Source organism: Hemitrygon akajei, chromosome 6 (assembly GCF_048418815.1).
Source record: "Hemitrygon akajei chromosome 6, sHemAka1.3, whole genome shotgun sequence".
In the NCBI taxonomy this organism is placed as follows: Eukaryota; Metazoa; Chordata; class Chondrichthyes; order Myliobatiformes; family Dasyatidae; genus Hemitrygon; species Hemitrygon akajei.
Genome location: NC_133129.1, coordinates 159,492,789 through 159,519,028, shown reverse-complemented (window position 1 = coordinate 159,519,028; position 26,240 = coordinate 159,492,789).

Below are 26,240 nucleotides of genomic sequence, written 5' to 3'. Positions count from 1 at the left end.
CAGCAGCCAGCCAGAATAGGATCCCTTTATTCCCACTTTCTGTTTTCTGCCAACCAGCCAATGGGTCCTCTCATGCAAGTAACTTCCTTGTAATTCCATGGGCTCTTAACTTGCTCACGTGCGGCACCTTGTCAAAGGCCTTCTGAAAATCCAAGTACACCACGTCTACTACATTTCCTTTGTCTAACCTGCTTGTAATTTCCTCAAAGGATTGCAGTAGGTTTGTCAGGCATGTTAGTGTTATAAATTATGTGAAAGTCTCTAATTTGAACAAGAGGTGATCATATATTAAATAATAGGAAGACTGAAAAATATTTTCAAAATATTGAATGATTTGCATTTGGGAGCATCTGATGTCATTTGCTCATTTAGTCATTAAAGGTTGCTATATATTCTTTGAGAATAATCAAAGTTGGATCTTAAACATCAGCTTTTTGCAGTATGTTTATTTGTGATTTTGCCAACTAACTTTTGATTTAAAGCTAAAATGTGACTGATAATAGAATAGAGACTTTAAAAGTAGTAAAATGAATGAATTAAAAATATAGGATTTGATTCTGTTCCATTGTTGATTAAAGTAAAGAAGCTGCAATTCAGAAAGTGGCTGACATGTGAGCTACATGAATGAAAGAGATAACCATAGTTTGTTGTAATTAAAATCTGGCCCCTAAAGCAGAAACTGACCTAATGGAGATGGGATGCCTATGATGTCATTGAGGGAATTCAGAGTAGCATTTAAAGAAAATGTGGCTGTAATTATCTTAATTCCTTGAACATTAATGTGTCATCAGAGAGAACTTAGAAATGGAAGATGGTAAGTTTTACAGCCCTGTTTAACAATGGAAGTAGGGAATAGTAGTCAACTTTGTAGCCACAAATGAGCATAAATTTAATGCAGAGATGCAGTGTACTTTGTAGGAATAATGGAATGTAAGAACATGAGAAATAAGAATTAGAATAGCTAAGTGTCTCCATGAGCTCATAGACAATAGACAGTAGGTGCAGGAATAGGCCATTCGGCCCTTCTAGCCAGCACCACCATTCACTGTGATCATGGCTGATCATACACAGTCAGTACCCCGTTCCTGCCCTCTCCCCATATCCCTTGACCCCGCTGTTTATAAGAGCTCTATCTAACTCTCTCTTGAAAGCATCCAGAGACTTGGCCTCCACTGCCTTCTGGGGCAGAGCATTCCACATATCCACCACTCTCTGGGTGAAAAAGTTTTTCCGCATCTCTGTTCTAAATGGCCAACCCCTTATTCTTAAACTGTGGCCTCTACTTCTGGTCTCACCCGTTAGCAGGAACATGCTTCCTGCCTCCAGCATGTCCAATCCCTTAATAATCTTATATGTTTCAATCAGATACTTTTACTAAATAAGCTCAAAGCAGACTTGGCTAGAGTGCACTTGGAGTACCATGTGCAATTGCACAAAGTAATTTCACCTGTGTTATAGACACACAAAGAAAATGATCCATTTGGTCCTGGCTTTTGACTCTATGTCAGTTAGCCAATCACCTATTCATGCCAATATAGTGGATTCCGGTTATTTGTCCATCAGTTAATCAGGGCTGCATTTTCCTTGGGACAACTCTTAAAGAACAAAAGTTAATTGAGAAAATAACTGTGACTCCCTTCATTTATGTGGGACAACGTGCAGCTTATGTGGGACAGGAGAATGTTGGCGAACAGTTTCTAACCAGTGTCAGTCAAGTGGACTTGTGTGGCCATAAGACACTGTATCTGCTTAGAGCGAACAGTTACTAAAATAACGTCAGTTGCGTGTGCTTCTGTTAAAAATGAAGCAATTTTGTCACTGATAGTTTGCAAGAAATAAGTAGTAAGACAATTAATCAATTAATTTGTTGTATTATTTTAAAACTCTGGAAAATCTAAGACAAACAGACTTAATTAATTCATGAAGTTACCTTGTAAATTTGGCAGTAATGGCTGCGCTTATCTAACACCGGAAGTGCTGAAGTTGTCAATGATTCAGTGTTTCTCCATAATTGGTAGCTCCAGAGAGTCAAGGTAAATCCTAAAAATGTGGCTTTATACAATATTTAAAGTTAATTAAAGACATTTCAGCTTCTACCTTTATTTGATGTATAAGTTTCAAAAATTAATTGCATATTATTTCATTGCTACACAATTCTTTAATGTGATTGTATTTCATTATTTCATTCAACATGATGTTCTCACAACTACAGAGTGTGTGTGTGTGTGTGTGATCCTTGAATGTCTGAATGCCAGTGGTTACATTTGAAACCTGCAATCACAGCCAGAATTAATTTGTGCCAAAATCATTTGACAAAATATTAGTCACTAATATGATAGGGAAGCTCTGGGGTGCAGTATATTCTATTTTGCAATGTTACAAACACAGATGCGGATACCTAAATGAACATTCTATTGACAAATGTTTATTACATGTGCAGATGGTTTTGCAACAACCAATCTGTGCTCAATTCTTTCACTGCTAAAACAGACAGGCATCTCTCCCAAATATCTTAAGTTATATATCTTCAATACTGAACAACACAGAGTTATCACATCTTCTACATTTGCTAATGGGCACAGAAGAGATCAGTTCCATCTGTCACAAACTTGCTCTTAGTGGATATCAAGTCAGTGGTACAAAACTGTCTGAATCCCGCGTGGATCTGACATTCTCTCTTCGAAACAGGAGGACTGGGAAGCTTTTAAAGAGCAACAGAAGATAACAAAAAAGGCAATACGCCAAGAAAAAATGAGGTATGAAGGTAGACTAGCCAAGAATATAAAGAAGGATAGTAAAAGCTTCTTTAGGTATGTGAATAGCTAAAAAATAGTTAAGACCAAAATTGGGCAATTGAAGACAGAAACGGGTGAATTTATTATGGGGAACAAGGAAATGGCAGATGAGTTGAACAGATATTTTGGATCTGTCTTCACTAGGGAAGACACAAACAATCTCCCAGATGTAATAGTGGCCAAAGGAACTAGGGTAAAGGATGAACTGAAGGAAATTATATTAGGCAAGAAACGGTGTTGGATAGACTGTTGAGTCTGAAGGCTGATAAGTCCCCGGGACCTGAAGTTCTGCATCCCAGGGTACTTAAAGAGGTAGTTCTAGAAATAGTAGACGCATTGGTAATCATTTTCCAATGTTCTATAGATTCAGGAACAGTTCCTGCTGATTGGAGGGTGGCTAATGTTGTCCCACTTTTCAAGAGAGGAGGAAGAGAGAAAACAGGGAATTATAGACCAGTTAGTCTGACGTCAGTGGTGGGAAAGATGCTGGAGTCAATTATAAAAGAGGAAATTACGACACATTTGGATAGCAGTAGAAGGATCAGTCCAAGTCAGCATGGACTTATGAAGGGAAAATCATGTTTGACTAATCTTCTGGAGTTTTTTGAGGATGTAACTATGAAAATGGACAAGGGAGAGCCAGTGGATGTAGTGTACCTGGACTTCCAGAAAGCTTTTGATAAAGTCCCACATAGGAGATTAGTGGGCAAAATTAGGGCACATGGTATTGGGGGCAGAGTACTGACATGGATTGAAAATTGGCTGGCTGATAGGAAACAAAGAGTAGCGATTAACTGGTCCCTTTCGGAATGGCAGGCTGTGACCAGTGGGGTTCTGCAAGGTTCGGTGCTGGGACCACAGGTGTTTACAATATACATTAATAATTTAGATGAAGGGATTAAAAGTAACATTAGCAAATTTGCCGATGACACAAAGCTGGGTGGCAGTGTGAAATGTCAGCAGGATGTTATGAGAACGCAGGGTGACTTGGACAGGTTGGGTGAGTGGGCAAATGTATGGCAGATGCAGTTTAATGTGGATAAATGTGAGGTTATCCACTTTGGTGGCAAGAACAGGAAGGCAGATTACTATCTAAATGGAGTCAAGTTAGGAAAAGGGGAATTACAATGAGATCTAGGTGTTCTTGAACATCAGTCAATGAAAGCAAGCATGCAGGTACAGCAGGCAGTGAAGAAAGCTAATGGCATGCTGGCCTTTATAACAAGATGAATTGAGTATAGGAGTAAAGAGACCTTCTGCAGCTGTACAGGGCCCTGGTGAGACCCCACCTGGAGTATTGTGTGCAGTTTTGGTCTCCAAATTTGAGGAAGGACATTCTTGCTATTGAGGGAGTGCAGAGTAGGTTCACAAGGTTAATTCCCGGAATGGCGGGACTGTCATATGTTAAAAGATTGGAGAGACTGGTCTTGTATACACTGGAATTTAGAAGGATGAGAGGGGATCTGATTGAAACATATACGATTATTAAGGGATTGGACATGCTGGAGGCAGGAAGCATGTTCTTGCTGATGGATGAGTCCAGAACTAGAGGCCACAGTTCAAGAATAAGGGGTAGGCCATTTAGAACAGAGATGCGGAAAAACTTTTTCACCCAGAGAGTGGTGGATGTGTGGAATGCTCTGCCCCAGAAGGCAGTGGAGGCCTAGTCTCTGGATGCATTCAAGAGAGAGTTAGATAGAGCTCTTATAGATAGCGGGGTCAAGGGATATGGGGAGAGGGCAGGAACGGGGTACTGATTGTGTATGATCAGCCATGATCACAGTGAATGGCGGTGCTGGCTAGAAGGACTGAATGGCCTACTCCTGCACCTACTGTCTATTGTCTATTGTGTATTGAAAATCTCAAGAGTAATCTCTATGAAAAACTACTTGCCTTAATGCCAGTGGGAAACTATTCCTAGAGCAAATTAAAGAGACCTCAATGATGTCACTGATTCCTGTTACTTATGACAACCAAAATTCCACTGTCATTGCATTCATTATCAGAAGTATCAACCAACTTGACTATAAAATGGCAATTGTTTCTGACTGCAAATAATGCAAAGATACTTAAATCAAAAGTTGTGCAAAATCTCAGAGGACTGTGTAGTCTTGAGATTTACAGTGTGAAAATTAACAATAGACAAGCAATATGACTTACACCAGAAGTGAATGGGAAATTGATTAAAATGGAATTAGACACAGGCTCAGCTGTTTCAGTCATTCCACAAAATGAGTTTGAATGGCATTTAAAACATTCTAAACTGAAGCAAGCCGATATCCAACTAAGAACCAACACTGCAGAAAAGTTAAGTCTTTCGGGAATGACATTTGTAAAAGTGCTGTTCTTGTATGTGGTAAAAGCAGGAGGGCCAGCACTGCTGATAAGATCCCCCTATTTTAGAAGGGATGTACTGATGTTGGAGAGAGTTCAGAGAAGATCTGACGATGATTCCCGGAAAGCAGGGGCTAACATATGAGGAGTGTTTGTCGGCTCCTGGACTGCATTCAGTAGGGTATAGAAGAATGAGAGGGGATCTCATAGAAACATTTCGAATGTTGAAAGAGTTGGACAGAGTAGATGTGGAAAGGCTGTTTCCCTTGGTGGATGAGCCCAGGACAAAAGGCCACAGTCTTAGAATTAGAGGGTACCCATTTAAAACAGAGATGAGGAGAATTTTTTTTAGCCAGAGGGTGGTGGATTTCTGGAATTCATTGCCACATACAACTATGGAGGCCTGATCATTGAGGGTGTTTAAGGAGGAGATTGATAGGTATCTAATTAGTCAGGGTATCAAGGGATATGGGGAAAAAGCTGGCAATTGGAACTAGATGGGAGAATAGTTTAGCTCATGGTGGAGTGGCAGAGCAGACTCGATGGGCCAAATGGCCTTCTTCTGCTCCTTTGTCTTGTGATCTTGTGATCATGTTCCCTTTATTTATTGTTATTTATTTACATTTTCAGTTGCACAGTTTGTTGTCTTCTGTACTCTGGTTGAACAATCTAGTTGGGTGGTTTTTCATTGTTCCAGTTATAGTTACTCTTCTAAAGATTTGTTGAGTATACCTGCAAGAAAATAAACCTCAGGCTTTTAGATGGTGACATATATGTTCTTTGATAATAAAATTTTCTTTTGAACTTTGGTGTAGGCCATATTGTTTTGTTCTTTTGTTATTCTTCACATTGTAAATCTCAAGGCTATGCACCGCAGTGTCACTCAACAGCATGCAGATTAGTGCTCTTTTTGAAACTGCAATTTGATTTTTTATCTTTTTCTTTTCCCTGTGCAGACCATTTATTCTGTCTGGCCAACATGCTCTTTATATGTGCCCTACTTGGTCGCATTTTCCTCATGAGTCAGCTTTAAACCTGCATTGGTCTGGTGTATGTGAGTTTAGGCCACAACAGTAAAACAATTTGTTCGGCCATGTGTGTCTCTGTTTAAATGTTGCAATTTAGTTTGTGTTCACTTGTATTCCTGACTGCTGCTCAGCTGCATCTCTGGTTTTTCCATTGATGCCCTGATTTTGATTTTAAATGTAAGATGTGATTCAGTTAGGAGCCATTTATGAATGCTTTCTTGTAGGATTCCACAACTAAGTGATCAGTCCGTGCATCATTAAGCCCATTACTGAACTGACAATGTTCGATTTCTTCAATGCAGTGTCATACATTGAAATAGACTCCCATTCCTTTTGATTCTGCTTATGAAGCCTAAAGCATTCTGAAATCAACAATGTTTTAAATGTTCCCACGTTGCTCAAGCAACAACAACAAATCACATGTTGGATAGCTTGGTTGTATCAGTTGAACTTCAAAGCAAACTGCAATTACAAAGAAAGCATGGCAGCACTTTTAAGCTTATGCCGAGGTTTGACATGACACCTAAAACTTCGACAAACTTCTGTTGATGTATAATGGAGAGTGCACTGAGCAGCTGCATCATAGCCTGATAAGGAAACACCAATGCCTTTAAATGGAAAATCCTACAAAATGTAGTGAATACAGTCCAGTCTATCACAGGTAAAACTCTCCCAACCATTGGACACATGTACATGAAACACTGTCACACTAAAACAGCATCTATCAGCAGGGATCCCAACCACTCAGAACTTGCTCATTTCTCGCTGCTGCCATCAGCAGGAAAGAAGGATCCTCAAGACTCATACCATCTGTTTCAGGAACAGTTATTACCCCTCAACCACCAGGTTCTTGAACTAAAGGAGATAAATTCAGTTAACTACACTTGCCCCATCACTGAACTGTTCCCACAGCTCTGGGCTCACTGGCAAGGGGCTTATTTATTTATTTGTTTATTTATTTATTTATTATTTCGGTCTTTATTTGCACAGCTTGTAATCTTTTGCACACTGGTTGAACACTCAATTTGGTGCAGTCTATCATTGATTCTAGTATGGGTATTGTTCTATAATAGATGTTTGCCCACAGGAAAATTAATCTCAGTGTTGTACGTTTGTATATGGCGACATATATGTACTCTGAACTTCTACTGTTCTGTGAGCTATCATAGACAAAATCATCTCCATCAGTCAATAAAGCATGAAAGTTACCAGTAAGGACCTTCATTTGAATACGTAAGATACATGGGAACAGAATTAGGCCATTTGGCCCATCAAGTCTGCTCCACAATTTCATCATGGCTGATCCCTCAGTCCCAATCCCCTGCCTTCTCCCTGTATCCCTTTGTGTCCTGAAAAATCAAGAATCTATCAGTTTCTGCCTCAAATATACATGAAGACTTGGCCTCAACAGCAGCTTGTGGCAAATAATTCCACTGATTCACCAGTCTCTGGTTTAAGAAATTCCTCCTCATCTCCATTCTAAAGGGATACCTCTCTATTCTGAGGCTGTGCCCTCAGGTCTTAGACCTTCTCACCGTAGGAAATATCTTCTCCACATCCACTCTATCAAGCCTTTTGACATTTGATGGGTTTCAATAAGGATACCCCTCATCCTTGCTTTTATATTCTAGTCCTCTTGAAATGAATGCTAATGTTCAATTTTTCTTCCTTACCAGATTCAACTTACAAATTAATCTTTATTCTGCACAAGGACTCCCAAGTCCCCTTGCCTCTCAGGTTTTTTGTAATTTCACTCTATTTAGAAAATAGTCAATCATTTTATTTCTTCTTCCAAAGTGCATTGACCATACACTTCCTGATACTGTATTTCATCTGCCATTTCTTTGCCCGTTCTCCTAATCTGTCTGTCCTTCTGTAGCCTCTCTACTTCCTCAAAACTACCTGCCCCTCCACCCACCTTCATTATGTCTGCAAACTTGACAACAAAGCTATCAATTCCATTTTCTAAGTCATTGACATACAATATAAAAAGAATCGGTCCCTACACCAACCCCTGTGGAACATAACTAGTCACTGGTTCCAACCAGAAATTGTCAAAAGGCCTTTTGAAAATTCAAGTACAACTACAGAACCCACATCCTCCATCTTCTTTGCTCATGTCTGTATTTTCTTCCATATACTTGTAAATAAGGAAAATGTTCATGCATTTCCCTTTAAACATTTATTTTTCTCATTTGCAATAGTGACTCTTATGTCTCGACTTTCATTCCCACCTGACGGGGAATGGAATGGATTTCAGAGTGACAGTGTTCTACAAGAGTTGCATCTTCCAACTAGGCCAATCTAGGCTATTATACTTAAAGTCCAATCAGAATAGAAATCATGAAAATTTAGCTCAATGAAACTGTTAATGATTTTCCAGATTTCCATTTGATAAACTCTCTCCAAATTTTTTTTGTGAGAATGGTCACTAAAAAGACTATGTTTCTCCAAGGACCATTCTTTGAACAGCTACAGCCCCTTGATTCCTCCACTAATCTGTCCCCACCCCACTATGCAGGAACCTTCCCACCTCCCCACCATCTGACAGCCACCAACACACTGCCTCCTGCATGGGACCATTGGTCATGATCCATGGCAAGATCCTGATCCACAGAGATGACTTGTAACATTTCAGTGAGGGCAGACATCAAAGACAAAACTGACTGCTGTATCCAGCACACAAGAAATGCCTTTGGCCACAAGAGAGAAAGAGTATTCAAACATCAAAATGTAAAACACTGCTCTGCATTTATTCAGCTAAACCGTCTTGCTCTTTCTTGAATTGTCCTGTATTTCATATAGCAGCCCATGAACATCAAGCTGATGGCTTTAATGTTCTGTCCATTAAAGCCTTTAGTTCCTTCAATGCAGTCATATACGTTTTCGTTCCGCAATGTTCATCTGCCATTGCTATGATACATTTCATAACCTTATGTTTCCCTACATTAAATTGTAACTGTCATTTCTCCACCCACTGAACTGAATTCATTGCTTCTTTTGATTCTGTGTGCAGTGATATCCATTATTTCACACTGATTCCAATTTAGTATTACCTGGAAGTCTCAACAGTTTTGGCACAAATCCTCTCCTGAGTCTCTTACATTAAAAAAGTTTATAAGCAAACTATGACCACTGTGATTCTCAGAGGACTGTTGTCTACCAGTCTTAAATTCTTGGTCATGCGCTGTTGAACATAAATGTCCACAGCTATGTATTTCCACACTACTTAAATGATTCTAACCGATTGTGTGAACATGTCCCTCCCTGCAGTGCAGATGCTTATTGTATCAAGGTCTGATAAAATACTCTTTCTAATTCTGATTCCCTTATACAGGAGAAATCCTGAAAGAAGAGATGGATCAGTGTATTGATAATTACTTTAATGACCTTTAAATAACACTGTAAGCTCATAGGAATGTATTTTTGGTCACTGGAATAGATTGACTGGAGGCTTTGAAATAATTTAAAGATTATATTTATCTGTATAAGTGAACAGCCAAGTTAGGTTCACATCAAAAGGCAACTTAACAAAATTAGGTTGCTTGGGTGCTTTTTATTTCACTGAGTGCCATCATTGGAAACAGTTGATCATTTTGAATTTGTCTATTTTGCTACAGTCATTGAAAAACAAGCAATATAAATTCTCAATATTAGTAAACTATTGGATAATGAGCCATTAACTTATACTTGTCCTGTGGAATGTGTTTGATTCCATTTGGGGATCAAAGAGTAGAGTCACCCAAACAGCAGCTTTGGCCCATCTAGTTTGTGCCAACCCATTAATTTGCCTAGTCACTTCAACCTGCATCTGGACCATTGCCCTTCACACCTTTCCCATCCAAGTACCTGTCCAAATTTCTCTTAAATATTGAAATCAATCCCGCATCCACCACTTGTGCTGGAAGCTCATTCCACACTCTCACCACTCTCCGAGTGAAGAATTTACTCTTCATGTTCCTCTTCAACATTTCACTTTTCAGTCTTAATCTGTGACCTGTAGCTCTAGTCTCACCCAACCGTAGTGGAAAGAGCCTGCTTGCATTTACCTTATCTATAACTGTCTAAATTTTGAATACAGTGAAGTCCTAAGCACATATGTATAGTGAGGGTGCCTAAGACTTTTGCACAGTGCTGTATATTACATCTTTCAAGTTACCAAATAGCGCTTAATAAAACAGAGCTACTACAAAGCTAAGTACTCTTAACTCTGTTTCTGAAGCACCTTCCTGTTTTAACCAATATACAGTTCTGTGCAAAAGTCTTAGGCACCCTAGCTCTAATCTCTGTACCTCTATCAAATCTCCCCTCAATTTTTGACATTTTAGCATATAAAGTCTCATTCAACATTTCCCTCTAATTCTAATCTATTCTCTCCTCATTGCTATAATTTTCCAGCCCTGACCACAAATCTTGTAAGTTTTCTCTGTACCCAGTCTAGAGTTCACATTCTTCCTGAAGTGGGGTGACCAGAACTATAGACAACACACTAGATGAAGCTTGTATTAGTGAATTCAAATATGAACTCCCCAGTTTTGTTTTATATACCTCAGCAAACAAAAACAAGAATCCCAATTGCCTTCATAAAGAGGTTTACCTTTTTGTCCCACATCCTTCATGGATTTCTAAACATACTCGCTAAGATCAATCTGCTTCTCTTCCAGTTATGTGCATATTTGCCCTTTTCAAGTCAACTAATAATTTCCTTTAGTCGAAGCTTCCTTGTCATTATCAGCCACAGAGTCAATTTAGTATTGGAAGCATACCTTGAATTGTGTTCGTTCACCTTATCCCAAATTTCTCTTAGCTAATAATGAAAAACTCAAAGCATACATCTGAATTTCTGGGTTTACGTTCATCACTCTAGATTACTCAGGATAACATTATGAGAGTACAGAACAAGCAAATGGGTTAGTATTATCTTTTCTGGTTCATATTTTTTGTGTGTAAAAAGCTGCTAAACTATGGTTCTTACCGAATCTCATTATTTATTGTAAATGCACCATCAGGTAAAAATCCTGCACTTACCAAACCTACAGCATCATGTAAGCAACATGACAGCCTTAACAAAAATTAATTGGCTTTAAAGAAAGAAAATACCGTATATATCAAATTCCCTGTAGCCTTCTTCTGATTGGGTTGAGCTGACTATTCGAATTGCTTTCCAAATAACCCAATGCAGTATCCTCATTATCAACACTCCTCGCTGTTCCTAGCAAGGTGTAATTCCTCACATACTCTGACAGTAATAATATTGAAGGTTACAGATCCCTTTTATATTTCCCCCAAAACAATTTATCACCATAGTATCGAATTCATCTTATGCTTTACATCACCATCAGAGATCAGATATTGTTTTTACTGGACCATCATCAACAGAAATCTTTGGTTTTATCGATTAAAAATTCATGCCAAATTAATTGAGAATGCTAAGTAATTTGATGGCTACATTAAAGTCTTTCTAGTCATCTGATTATTATAAGTTTTTATGTTAAAATTTCACAAAAAAGTTATAAAAATGTGAAGAAAAATGTGGAGGTGGGTGTGAAACATTAATTTCAGTCCATGATTTCTACAGGGATGAGGAATATGTGTGACAGCTATCAGTTCAGTTATCTATGGTTGCAAGTCACATCTCAAATCAATCTACTTACAAAAGCTTTATAACGTTCCGACTGAATATTTTTATCAACGAAGCTTATACTTTCAGTTATTCAACCAATATGTGAAGGTTTTTTTTAAATGGTACAGCCAAAGAACTCCAACCTGCAGCACAATATTTTCATCCTCTGATAGAATTTGATCAGTAAATTGATTGTCATACACATATTGCAAGTTTTGGTAAATTGCATTGCTACCTTCCAATTGTTCAAAGTTCTTCTCATTGCAGCCTGTACGTGTAAGAACTAGCACATCACCAGCAAATAATGCATGAATCATATCACTGCACTCTAGAGTGCATTCATGCTTAAGAAAGAACATAGAACTGAATGTGGCAGCAGGCTTCATTTGGGAGCCGGAGCCTATTGTAGCAATGTTAAAGCAGCAATCTTTACTTCAGCACAATTGAGAAGACAGTCAGTGAATCAAAATCTGTTTTCAATACCTCCGTGTCACAGACATGTCCTTGTTTTGAAACCAGTGATGCTGTCACAGAGCTTTGAAGTGGGTGTCAACTCCTGTTGGTTCTCTCTCCCTGCTCATAATTTTCACAGGAAGAGAAAGTTCCTTCAATTTAATCTCTCTATGTAAGGCAAAAGATTTCAATGAGAAAAGTAACTTCAAGAATTTTTGTTATGGAGGAGATGGTGCTTTAAAGTTTTCATCTCACTGGTGGACATAACACAGGACTGTTGGGCAATATGATTTAAGAAGTATGAGTCGTGATTCTTAGAAATATCATGTATGTATTTTTAAAGGATGAAAGAAGGTCTTGGCTTATAGAGCTTAGTACAAATCAGTTGTAGGTTTTAGGCCATTGTAGGTTTAACAGATGGAATTTAATGCAGACAAGCCACGATAGTATCGCGGTTGGCACAATACAACTACAGTGCGAGGCATCCGAGTTTGAAGCTCAATTCCGATATCCTCTGTAAGCAAGTTTGTACGCTCCACCAGTGTGCACGTGGGTTTCCTCTGGGTGCTCTGGTTTCCAAAGATGTACGGGTTCATAGGTTAAATGGTCATTGTAAATTGTCCTGTGTTTAGGCTAGAGTTAAGAATAATGGGATGCTGGGTGGAGTGGCTGGATAAGTCAGAAGGGCCAGTTCTGCTTTATACCTTCAAATAAAGTAAAATAAAATAAATAAAGTGTGAGATGTTGCACTTTGATAGTAGCACTGAAGAGTCTGGTAGAACAGAGTGATCTGGGAATACAGATCACATTCCTTCCAAGTGGCGTCAAAGGAAGACACGGTCATAAAGAAAGCTTTTGGCACATTGGCCTTCATAGATCAATATATTGAGTACAGGAGTTGGAATGTTATGTTGAAGTTGTATAAGACATTGGTGAAGATTAATTTGGAGAATTGTGTGCATTTTTGGTCACCTACCTACAGGAAAGGTTTTAATATGGTTGAAAGAGTGCAGATAAAATTGACAAGGTTGTTGCCAGGAATTGAGGACCTGAGGTATTTAGAAAGGTTGAATAGGTTGGGAAGGTGTTCTATTTGAATGTATGCAATGTACGGAATAAGGTAGATGATTTTGTGGTGCATTTGGAGATTGTCAGGTGTGATGTTATGACCATCTCTGAGTCAAGGCTGAAAGAAGATCATAGTTGGAAGCCTGACATCTAAGGATACACATCGTATCAAAAGGATAGGAAAGTAGGTGGAGGGGGTAGGGTAACAAAACAAAGTCAAATCCTTGGAAAGAGGTGACATTGGATTGGAAGATGTAAAATCATTGTGAGTAGAGTTAAAAAATTGCAAGTGTAAAGTGGCCCTGATGAGAGTTATATACAGCCACAGAACAATAGCCAGGATGTGGGCTACAAATTACAGTGGGAAGTGGAAATGACATGTAAAAAAAGTAATGTTGTGATAATCATGGGGCATTTCATTATAAGGTAAATTGGGAAAATCAGGTTTCTTGGTGCCAAAAAAAGGGAATTTGTAGAATGCCTATGCGATCTTTTTGTAGTGCAGCTTGTGATTGAGCTCACAAAGGGCCAGGCAGTTCTGATTTCGATATTATGTAATGATACATAAGTTTAAGATTAGGAAGCTTAAGGTAAAGGAACCCTGAGGAAACAGTGAATTCTTCTTGCAGTTTAAGAAAGAGAAGATAACTCAATGCATCAGCATTACAGTGGAGGAAAGGGAATTACAGAGGCATGACAGCAGCTTGTCAAAGTTGATTGGAAAAGGACCTTAGCAGGGATGACACCAGAACAGCAATGGCTGATGCTTACGGAGGGAATTTGGAAAGCACAGAAAAGATACATCACAAAGATTAGGAAGTAGTCTAAAGGGAGGACAAGGTAACCGTGGCTGACAAGGGAAGTCAAGACAGCATAAAGGTAAAATAGAGGGATATTATACAGCAAAGACTAGAGGGAATGTAGAGGATTGGGAAGCATTTAAAAACCAATAGAAAGCAACTAAAAAGCATTAAGAGACAATAGATAAAAAATGAAGCTGAGCTAGCCAGTAATAAAACAGAGGATACAAAAAGTTTTTTAAGATACATAAAGAGTAAAGGGAGATGAGAGTGGATACCAGACCATTGAAAAATGACACTCGAGAAATAGGTAGTAATGGGGGACAATGAAGTGGTGGAGGAAGTTCTTAAGTATTTTGCATCAATTTTCACTGTGAATGACACCAGAAGAATCTTAGAATTGCGGGAATATCGGGGGCAGACATAAATGTCATTGTAATTACTAAGCAGAAGGTGCTTGGGAAGCTGAAAAGCCTGAAAGCAGATGTCACAAGACGGACTGATCCCCAGGGCACTGAAAGAGGTAGCTGAAGAGACAGTGAGGGCATTGGTAAAGATCTTCCAAGAATCTCTAGATTCTGGAATGGTCACTGAGGGCGCATATCACTCTATTCTTCAAAAAGGGAGGCGGCAGAAAAAGGAATTTATAGGCCAGTTAGCTGACTTCAGTGATTGGAAATATGTTGAAGTCTATTATAAGGATGAGTATTTGGGGTATATGGCGGCACATGATAAAATAGGCCAAAGTTAACATGGTTTTCTGAAGGGGAAATATTGTCTGACAAATCTGTGGGAATTCTGTGAGGGAATAAGAGGCAGGATAGACAAAATAGAGTAAGTGGTTGTTGTTTATTTCTATTTTCGGGAGGTCTTTGATAAGGTGCCACCATAAGGGTGCATAAAAAGAGCCCGTGACATTACTGCACAGATAGAAGATTGGCTGACCAGCTGGATGCAAAGAATGGGAATGAATGGGGCCTTTTCTGTTTGGCTGCCAGTGACTAGCAGTGTGCCACAGGATCCCCACCTTTGACATTGAATGTTAATGATTTAGATTAAGGAATTGATGGCTTTGTGGCCAGGTTCGCAGGTAATGCAAGGATAGGCAGAAGGGCAGGTTGTGCTGAGGAAGCAGGGTGTCTGTAGTAGGACTTAGACAGATTGGGGGAATGGGCAAAGATGTCCACTCTGGCAAAAGGAAAAATGCGTGGACAATTTTCTAAATGGGAAGAAAATTCAAAAATCAGAGGGCAGAGGATTCCATGAAGTTTAACTTCCAGGTTGATTCAGTGGTAAGGAAGGCAAATGCAATGTTAGCAGTCATTTACAAAAGTAAAGATGTGATGCTGACATTTCGTAAGGCATTGGTCAGACTGCACTTTGAGTACTGTGAGTTGTTCTGGTCCCTTATCTAAGAAAAGATGCGCTGGCATTGGAGAGGGTCCAAAAGAGGTTGATAAGAATGATCTCAAGAATAAAAGTTTTAACACATGTTTGATATCTCTGAGCCTGTACTCCTGGAGTTTAGAAGAATGATGGGGATGGATATCATTGAAACCTTTCGAATGTTGAGAGGTCTAGATAAAGCGGTGGAAAGTATGTTTCCTATAGTGGGGGAGTCTAAGACAAATGGGCAAAGCCTCAGAATTGAAGGATGTCCATTTAGAACTGAGATGAGGAAAAATTTATTTTGTTAAAGGTTAGTGAATCTGTGGCGTTTATTGCCACCGACGGTTGTGCAGACAAAGTCGTTGAGTATATTTTAAAAGAATGTTGATAGTTCTTGATTAATCAGGGCATCAAAGGTCATGGGATAAATTAGGAGAATGGGATGGAGAGGATGATAAGTCAGCTATGATGGAATGGCAGAGCAGACTTGGTGGGTTGAACGGTCTAATTCTGCTCCTGCGCCATATAGTCTTATGGTCTTTCTTCCATGGAACATATGCAAATGAGGGAAAATATGACAGAGTTATACAAATTATAAGGGTAATAGATAGGATAAATACAGCCAGGTATTTTGCACCGAGGTTGGGTGAGACTAGAATTAGAAGTCATAGCTGAGGGTAAAAGGTAAAATGTTTAATGGGAACATAAGGAGGAATTTCTTCACTTAGAGGATGGTGAGCGTGTGGAATGAGTTGCTGGTGAATGTATATTCATTTTCATTATTTAAAAGAAATATAATAGAAATGTTGATAGCTACATGAATGTGAGGGATATTGAGGGCTATGATCTGGGTGCATGTTGATGGAACTAGGCAGATCAATAGTTTGGCATGGAATATTTACAACACTGCTTCTGTGCTGTAGTGTTCTATGACTTTATGACTCTATTAAGCTGGCATAAAACAAATTTTCCAAATTAGAAATTTGTTCTCTTTTAAACTAATACAGTGGCTATGCATCTCAAATTACAAATGAAACTAGTCCCTGGGCACCATGCCAAGCTCCCATCTTAGACTTGTGGGATGTGCACATCAGCCCTTTATGATTTGGTGCTCAGGTCATCACTTTTCCTTGTAAATATAAATGATTCGGACATGAGTGCCATTTCCAGATTAGTAGATGGCACAAGCCTGAGACTTAGTAAACTGTGAGTAGAAATGCACTCAATGAATTTCAAGATGATACAGAAAGAGCTGAAATGGGCAGCTTCATATCAGATGAAGTTTGGTACATAACAGTGTGATAGTATTGGATCTGTTGACCGTGAAGTTCTAATCTCAAATGAAGACCTTAAGCTCACTTGGATATAAATACCAACAAATACCCTCACTAGATGGAGATTACACAGTAACTACCTAATCCTCAAAGACTAGTCCTAATCCTCAAAGACTAGTTAATTTCCTTGCTTCTACTCCATGGTAAGATTAGTTGCCAATACCCACTATTCAACTGGTGTGTCCCTTCACCCTACCAAGGAGAAGATACTTCCACCTAACAAAGTAGTTTAAGTCACAGTTCTTTTATTTTCACTGATGCATGTTTAAATCAAAACATTCAAAAAACACACTTAAAACTCAAAGGATTCTATCTTAAACATTTCCAAAACACATGTACAATTCCATTCAATTAAATACAATTCAAATAAAAAGACATACCAACAATGCAGATGAATAAATTCTCCGTAGCAGAATAGAAGCCAGGGAATGATTCTAGTTCACCCCTATATCTTCCATTACTTCTTGATGTTTCTTACCCCATTCCTAATAAGCCTGAAGTGTCCCCTACATTTATACCCTTTTTCCCACACATGTGATATTTCCCCAGAAACTCTTTTTACACAAATGGCCTAAAAGCTTTTTGGTGACACAGATCTCAGCAATTCACCATCAATGAAAGCTCACTTCTCTGAGTACATAAAAGTTCCAACAGTAATAGATCAGTTATTGATATACTAAATATTATCCATCTGGTTAACAAGCTTCATTCAACTAAGTAACATCATCTGCGTTGCTTGTTTTGAAACAAGTCAAACTAAATAACCCATTTTCTTATACTGTATCTCTTTGAGCAGCAATAAACCAGGTATTGTGAGCTAGCATCTGCTTTCTACAGCCAACGTGTCTTCTATATACAGAGCTTGTTTGCAAAGTTCTGATTTTAAATTACAATCTGATTACTGCTTTCCTTTTACACTTTTAGATCTGAAGACTGGCTCCTATTTATGACCAGAAGCCAAACAGCAGTTCCTTGGAAATTTATTTAGCTCCTTTTTTTTTAAATTCTCAGAAGTGGCAGCTGCGGTGTTGAGAAGGTCACAGCCCTTTTACAAAGTGAAGATTTCAAACCTAGTCCCTTCCTATGGATATCAGTTTTGAGATGAAGATCCTGCCAATACTCCTCTTGGGAACAGACTGTCACTCCTCCAGTCATTCCAGTAAGTTAGCAGTGCTAGAAAGGGCCTCTTCAATCCAATAATCAATGAACTTGGTGAGTACTTCCCAACGTATGGGTTTTTGTCATGAGCCATCTTACCTGGAGTTGTTAAGCCTTTGTGCTTTCTGTGTAATGTTGTCATGTTTATTTTGACTGGCACAAGTTGTCAGTGTACTGTGACTATTTAAAGCGAACTCCTAATTAGCACTGATCGCGGGGCACTCGTGTGTTCAAGAATGATTTGGCTTGCAGTGTTGCGCAGTCAAGCCACCAATGTTCAGCTGGAATTCCAGTGAAAAAGCTCTTGTTTCTGCCTCATCATGGGAGTCTGTTGTTCCCCTGCACCTGGGTTCAGTGGTTTCACAGCGCACACCATAACTCCATGTCATTGATGGAGTCAGCAAAGGTTCAACAGCAGCTTGGACACTGGAGAGCTCTAGGCAAGGGTGCCTTCTGTTCTCAGTGCTTGTCCTGAGGCTACATTCTGAGTTTACTGAGGCTATGCTCCAAGTTTCAAGTCCATGTTTCGAGTCCACTTTCCAAGCTTCCCTAGTCTAAATTCAAGGTTGTCAATGTTTCCCAAGTCTCCCATAGGCTTCCAGGTTTCCGAGGACTATTCCTTGTTCCTGAGTTTGATTCCATGTTTCCCAGTTATATGCAATCTTCAAGTTTTCCACCCCTTTCTCAAGAGCATCAGGTCAGTTTCAAATTTTCCAGCCCTGTCTCAAGAGCATTAAGTTTTTTTAACGTTTACCAGCCCAGCCCTGTCTTGAGAACTTCGGGTCTGTTTTGAATTTACCAGCCCTGTCTCAGGTTCCCCAGGACTCCCTGAGCTGCCAAGTTCCAGCCTTCGGGAGAGAGGTACTGTAATGAGCTGTCTTATCTAGAGTCGTTAAGCCCTTGTGCATTCTATTTAATCTTTTTGAGTTTATTTTAACTGACACGGGTTGTCAGCGTAATGTGGCTATTTTAAGCGGACTCCCAATTAATGCTTATTGTGGGGTTCTTGTGTGTTTCGAGAATTATTTGGCTTGCAGTGTTGCTCAGTCAAGCAGCCAATGTTCAGTTGCAATTCTGATGAATAAACTCTTGTTTCTGTCTCTGTTATTCCCTCACACCTGGTTCAGTCATTTGTCAACACACACCATGACAGGTTTCTGTGTGATTTTATCATTAGAGTATTCACTTCCTTAATCTCAGCTGCACACATTTCCCAGACTTCAAAGGAACGTTATATTATAATGCTCCATGAACACACAATAACAATGCATCAATGTCAATATTATAAGTCCATCTTGAAAATCCTCTTCCCCACAAACAGTTTTGTCATTTCCTTGATGCGAATTTGAATCACTGTCTCTGTCAATATTAGTTCATCAAGTCAGCTGGCAATACCTCACAATAAGCTGAGATGGTTCACCTCTTTCACAGGGTGTCTGCATTGCTTCTGATGCAGTGTAGAACTTTACTCACGTTTTCTGAAAACAACTCTTGTAAAAAAGTCACTAATTATGTATTATCTTTTCTTTTGCCTAAGGATCAATAATTTTAAATCTTTCACAATATTCACAATTTACACAATATAATAATATGCATAAAAGATGCAACATCTACAGAAGTAAGAAAGAATACAGTCTTTCTGTTGATGATTCTGTCTCTACCTCTCATTCTAGTCTCCCAGAAAAAATATGTCAGAACATATGTGTAGGTTATGCCCCTCCCATGTGAGTGAACACCCATTCCGATGCTGTAACTTACCATTCTGATACCAACTATACCATCTGCTTAAGCTTTTTCCCATTTTAGTGATCCTGAACTCTGTATGTATTTGTTCAGGTCTTTCCCCCTTTATTTTATTAAGGATTAGGCCCAACAGAGAAGAATTAACACATCTTCCCAACTTCTGTGTTTTCACAGAAAACTTTAACAGAGTAAAATCTACCAGTTTCTTCTGTCAAGCCATGGTATTTTATCAGCCAAATATAATAATTGTTTGGTAACATTAAATATAACTCAAAGAGGATATGGTCCTACTTGTTACATTGTAGGAATACCACATATGTAATACATTCTTATCCCCAAATAGTAAGTAAAGCACATTCAAATGGTTCTACCCTGTGACAATATAATGTTTTGTAGACCTCAGAGGCCCTAGGACTACATCGCTGCTTCTGAAGAAGTCACAACAGAATAGGTAAGAAGATTATCAGGAGTATAGCATTCCTCAGGGGTAGCTAATTTTCTCCTCTTTGTAAGTCTTATAAAGAGTTTGTTTGCAAAGCTGTGTCTTTAAACTTCAAGCTGATTACTGTTTTTTTAATATTTAAAAACTGAAGACTGGCTCTTATTTTACAACAAGAAATTAAATAACTCTTAGTTGGAAGTTTATACTTACATCTGTTTTGATCTTACAAGTGGCAGCTCCTGTATTTAGAAAATGTGTTTTGCAAACAAAAAACAACAGAAGGTCAACTGGACCAGGAAGTGAATATCCATCACAAAAGTACAAAATCTTATGTAGGGCTCTCAGTACCAGGAACTGTGGCGTTAACTGTTCAGGCTAACAAAATGGCTTCTCTGTAATGTTACTTAATGCTGTAATGGGTTTCGGTATCTGGAATGTTTGGGTTATAACTGTAGATAAAGGGGGAACTAACTAATGGAGAATTGTTATGCTATCTTGTATCTGTGAGCTGAGCAGGAATTTGCAGTCTTTTTTGGGAGGCGAGCGAGAAGGACGGACATGTGAGGAGTGGACAGCAGTTCCAGGGCGGTGGATACTGGATGTTGGCGGTTCGGACAGTGGCCGAAGGCTCGGGAGGTCGTCGTGGATAGAACCAGAGGCATTAGCTCCAACGTATTAAAATATTATGTACACAACCTGATAAACTTACTGATTTGGCGCCTTTAGGTTATCTGTTTCTACTAACCCATCACTAAGAAATAACTATAAAGTTGCATTATTTACTTGCCTTTGGTGTATTGTCTGATATCTGTGTTGCAGGCGTGCACTGGGGGACATTACACCGTACTTACACCGCAGTATTGCACTATTGGCGGGGTGACGGCAGTTCATCTTCGGTGAACGGGGTAAATTGGGGGTACGGATGCTACACTTACATTTTAGGTGGAATAATAAAAAGAAGCAGTTTTAACCAGAGAATATAATTCTGTAATGATTAGAGGAATCTCAGCACATGGAGACGTGTGCACATGTAAGTGGCAAGAAAGGTTGATGAAGCATTTAATAAAGCATTGTGGATCCTGAGATAACAAACAGAGGCAAAAATGCAAAAGAAAGGGAATCAGAATGAATTTTTATGAAATACTGGTGTGCTCATAAGTGATGCATTGTGTCCAGTTTGGGGTGGCATTATGGAAACCTGGAAAAGGCTCCAGATGGGGATAAGCGTTTAGTTATGTAAATAGACTAGAAAAGCCAAACTTGTTTCTCTTGTAACAGAACAAGGTATGGGGTCTGATAAAAGCATTTAAGATCACAAAGGCTATGGAGTAAGTAAGTGTGGAATAGTCCCCTTCAGTTGACACATCTAGAATTAGGGGACATAAAAAAGAAACAGAACATAGAACAGTATAATGTCTCTATCTTGACAATATTGCATGGATCCCAATGTTAATCTATATTAAATGTCCAATGTTAATCTATATTAAATGTCCTCCTCTTATATATTATTCATTCCCGTCTGTTATTTTCATATTCGTATATCTATCTGAAAGCCTCATAAACTCCAACCAACTGTTTGATTCAGCTACTATCCCTGGTAACCCATTCCAGGCATCTACAAATCTCTGAGAAAAACCTTGCCACTCATTTTGTCCTTAAGCTTTCCCATTTAACTTTAAAAGCATGTGTTCCAGTGTTTGACATTTCTACCCTGGGGAAAGGAATCTGACTGTCTACCAAGTCTATGCCATTCATAATTTTAAAAACCTCTGTCAGGTCTCTTCTCAGCCTTCAGTGATCCATGGAGAACAGCCCATGTTTGTCCACCTTTTTGTATAGATCATATACACTAATCCAGGGAACACCTTGGTAAACATCTTCTGGACCCTCTCCATAGTCTCCACATCATTCCAATAATGAAGCAACCAGAACAGCACACAATACTCCAAGTGCTGTCTAACTAAAGCTTTGTCTATCTGTGTCATGACTTCCTCATTCTTACACTTCTATCAATGAAGGTCAGCATGCTTCTTTACCACCTTATTCCGAATGTGCAGCCACTTTGAGTGGACTATGACCTGGACCTCAAGATCCCTTTGTTCTTCAATGCTGTTAAGGGGTCTACCATTAATTGTGTATGTTCTCCTTTAATTTGACATCTAAAAGTGCAACAACTCATACTTGTAGATTTATCTTCATCTGCCACTTCTCTGCCATTATATGTAATAGATCTATATCTCACTGTGTTCATTGCTGGTCCTTTATATTGTTCACAACGCCACTAACCTTACTGTCATCCATACACATGCTGGTCCTCACAACCTCATTTTCATCAAAAGCATTGATATCCACTTAGTGGCCTCTTTATTAGGTACACCTACACATTAATGAAAATATTTAATCAGCCAATCATTTGGCAGCAACTCAATGTATAAAAGCATGCAGGCATGGTCAAGAGGTTCAGTAGTTGTTCAGAACAAACACCAGAATTGTGAAGAAATGTAATCTAAGTGTCTTTGAACATGAAACAATTGTTGGTACATCAGAAACTGCTGATCTCCTGGGATTTTCACACAGTACAATCTTTACAGTTTACAGAGAATGGTGAGAAAGACAAAAAGCATCCAGTGAGCATCGGTGTTGAGGTGGAAATGCCTGGCTAATGAGAGATGTCAGCAGAGAATAGCTAAACTGGCTCAAACTGACGGGAAGGCAACAGCAATTCAATCACACACTACAAAAGTAAATACAAGAGGCTCTGCAAATGCTGGAGATCCAGTGCAACACACACAAAATGCTGGAGGATCTACTATATGCATCTATGGAAATGAATAAGCAGTCAACATTTCAGGCCAAGATCCTTCAACACATTGCAAAGGAAGGAAGAAACAGCCTTCTGGATTCTGCCTGATCTGTTGAGCTCTTCCTGCATTCTGTGTCTGTTGTGCCTCAACAGTGTTGTGCAGATGAGCATCTCTGAATGCACAGCACATCAAACCTTAAGTGCAGCAGCAGAAGACCACAAACATATGCTATACCTAATACAGTTTTACTGGGTGTATATATCACAAACAACGGTTCCAATCCTTGTGGAACAACACTGGTCACAGACTTCCAACCAGAATAAAATCCTTTCATCCCTATTTTTTGTCTTCTGGGGGCAAGCCAGGTCTGAAGTTAAACATGCAGTTACCCTGGATCCTATACGCCTTTATCTTCTAAATCAACCCTCTTTGGGGGCCCTTATCAAATGCCTTACTAAAGTTCATGTAGATAACAACAATTACCTTACCCACATCAAGATCTTCTGTCACCACCTCAAAATAGCTTAATCAAGTTTTAAGGCATGACCTGTCCTGCACAATGCCATAACGTCTGTCCTAAGCAGACCATGACTTGCCAAGTGCACATATTCCTCAGTATCCTCTCCAAGGGCTTCACTGTTCATTGGCCTATAATTACCGGGAGTATACCCATTTCCTTTCTTGAATAAAGGCATATCTGTCACTCTCCAATACTCTGGGATCTCACCTGTTGCCAGCAAGCACACAAAGTTAAGCACCTTTGGTGGACCCTACAAATCGTGCATCAGAATTTTCAGGCATGTCGAAACCCACAGATGGAGTGGAAACAAGTCATGCTACATGTAAGGAAAGCCTTGGAAGAAGAGAAATGGGCCAGATTTTTTTCTGCTAGTAATTTGTATAAAAATCAGGTTTTTATTGAAAGATTGAATGAGCTTTAGGGTGTTTGGCTTCAAACAAAGTTTCTCAATCTCTCCACATCATGGTGCCAGCTCTTTGTCGCTTCATTACATTTGACATATGCACACACATCCTAATGTGCGAACTGGATCCATGGCTGGTTTGCTCCCCATCAATTCAACTTCATGTGTAAGTTAATGAAGGTAGCTAGCATCAGGTAACTGCAGACATACTAGAACTATCAACCCTGAAACTTATAGCTACCACCTTAATAACCACATGGGGATAAAATTACTAAAACTGTTTCATAAATACATGGCAAGTATAGCTTTTGAAATTAATCAAACTATTTTCCAAAAAAGAACAAAAGAGATTTTGTTCCCTGCATTATGCAGCATGCTGAAATGATACAGGTGCAACCAATATAAACAAAAATAAGATTATGTAAAAAAGTAAAAATCTTTATGAGATAATGCACACAATTTAAAAATTTTGTTTCCTTGTTTCACTTTGTTAATCTTCCAGTCATTTTGTAAAATATACTTTGATTATTTTATGTATGAAGTACTGTTGTATCTTGTTAATGAATTAGGAACTGAAATCATTCAGATCTTCTCCTTGGAAATTATCCAGCCATGGTAGTTAGTAATACGTTCTGCACTAAGCATTATGTAAATCCATTCTTTGTCCTTGGCTGTTTCCCCAAAATTTTCTCCATTATTAGTTGGATTCTATTTTTCCCTTTCTTTTTTTAGAATAAGAATTCATTTTAATGTTAATAAATTCTTTAATCCTGCTTTCACAAATGCATCAATCCTGAGTTTAAGTGAGGTTTTAGAGCTACAGTGATTCAGTCTTTTAACTTTATATATCCAATATGTGATGATACTCATGACATGCTTACAAAAAGTACTGTACAGGATCAAAGCTTCGCAGTAGCACAGAGAAAAACATGGATAGACTTCAGACCTGAATGCTCTGATTCTATGATTCACATTATTTTTTCTGATTTTCTGTTTTAAGATCACATTATTATTTTTCTGCATTTATCAGATAAAAAATTGCCAATGTTTTCTGGCATTCTTGCTTTCTTGTGTCTCTTCCAAAATCCTCCCATTCAAAATTCTTGCCATCATTTTGTGTAATGGAGATTACATAGAGCTACAGTGCTTTATAGAGCCAAGAGTGATTTTCATCTTACTGAGTTAATATTCCCCTCTGGAAGCTTCTTCCAATTCCTTTCTTTAATTGTTATCTCATTTTCAGGACTATTCAATTCCATCTTTCTTACATGTCTGTTATATTTCTAGCTATATTTATTTTTAATCTTATTCAAATATGCATAACTACACAACCATTGATTGCATGGGAATTAATGATTTTCACTTACATAGTCTTCCAAACTTCAGGATGTTGAAGTGCTTAGGTGGGCGGAGCTACGATGGTGCTCCAGAGCAACTTCTTCGAGCTTAATTTCTACCTTTAATGTCTCTCTTTTCAAGTTGGATAGGGTTCTTTCAAAGACACTGACCTAGATCTACACTCAAACCGCAGAATTCTGTGCCAATGAGACTCACTCCCTGGGTTCACTGACCAGCTGGTTGTCGATATCCCCAAGATGCAGCCTAGCACATGAGCATGCCTTCAGGGTTGAAAGGGTTTGTGGCCCTGGGAACAAATCAATTCTGTGCTGGTGCCACTGACTAGAGCACCGTGGGAGAAAACAGAACATTGGGAACAGCAGATCAGCTGTTGGGAGCTCTGTACTTAGCGAATCTCAATCTGTCTCTCTGTCTGTCTCTCATTGGTGGAGAATTTGTTGCTGATTTGCCAATTCTCCAGTCAGAGAACTCCAGAAAAAAGTGACATGCTAAACTTTAACACTGTAAAATTGTGAGTTGTTTGCTTTTGTTGGTCTTCCCACTCTCTGTGAAAGAGTGACACTTCTCTGTCCCTTTATTAGGGGGGGGGGGGAGAGAGAGAGAGAGAGAGAGAGAGAGAGAGAGAGAGAGAGAGAGAGAGAGAGAGAGAGAGAGAGAGAGAGAGGGGGAGAGAGAGAGTGAGAGAGAGAGAGAGAGAGAGGAGAGAGAGAGAGGGGGAGAGAAAGAGCCTGTGGTATGTCAGATTGTCAGGAGAACAATTAGTTTTTGTTGTACGGCAGATCATGGTCTTGGGGGCTTTGCTATTGCTTGCTTGATGGGTGGAGGATGCTGATGCTTTTTTTTCTGAAGTAAGTGGGGGTGGGGGAAGGTTATTACTTTGCTGTTGTTTGTGCATATGAGGTGGGAGTAGGGAGGGCTTTGGATTTCTAATGTTTTTACTCTCACATTCTTTGGGGCACTTCTCTGTCTGTGAAGAACAAGAATTTC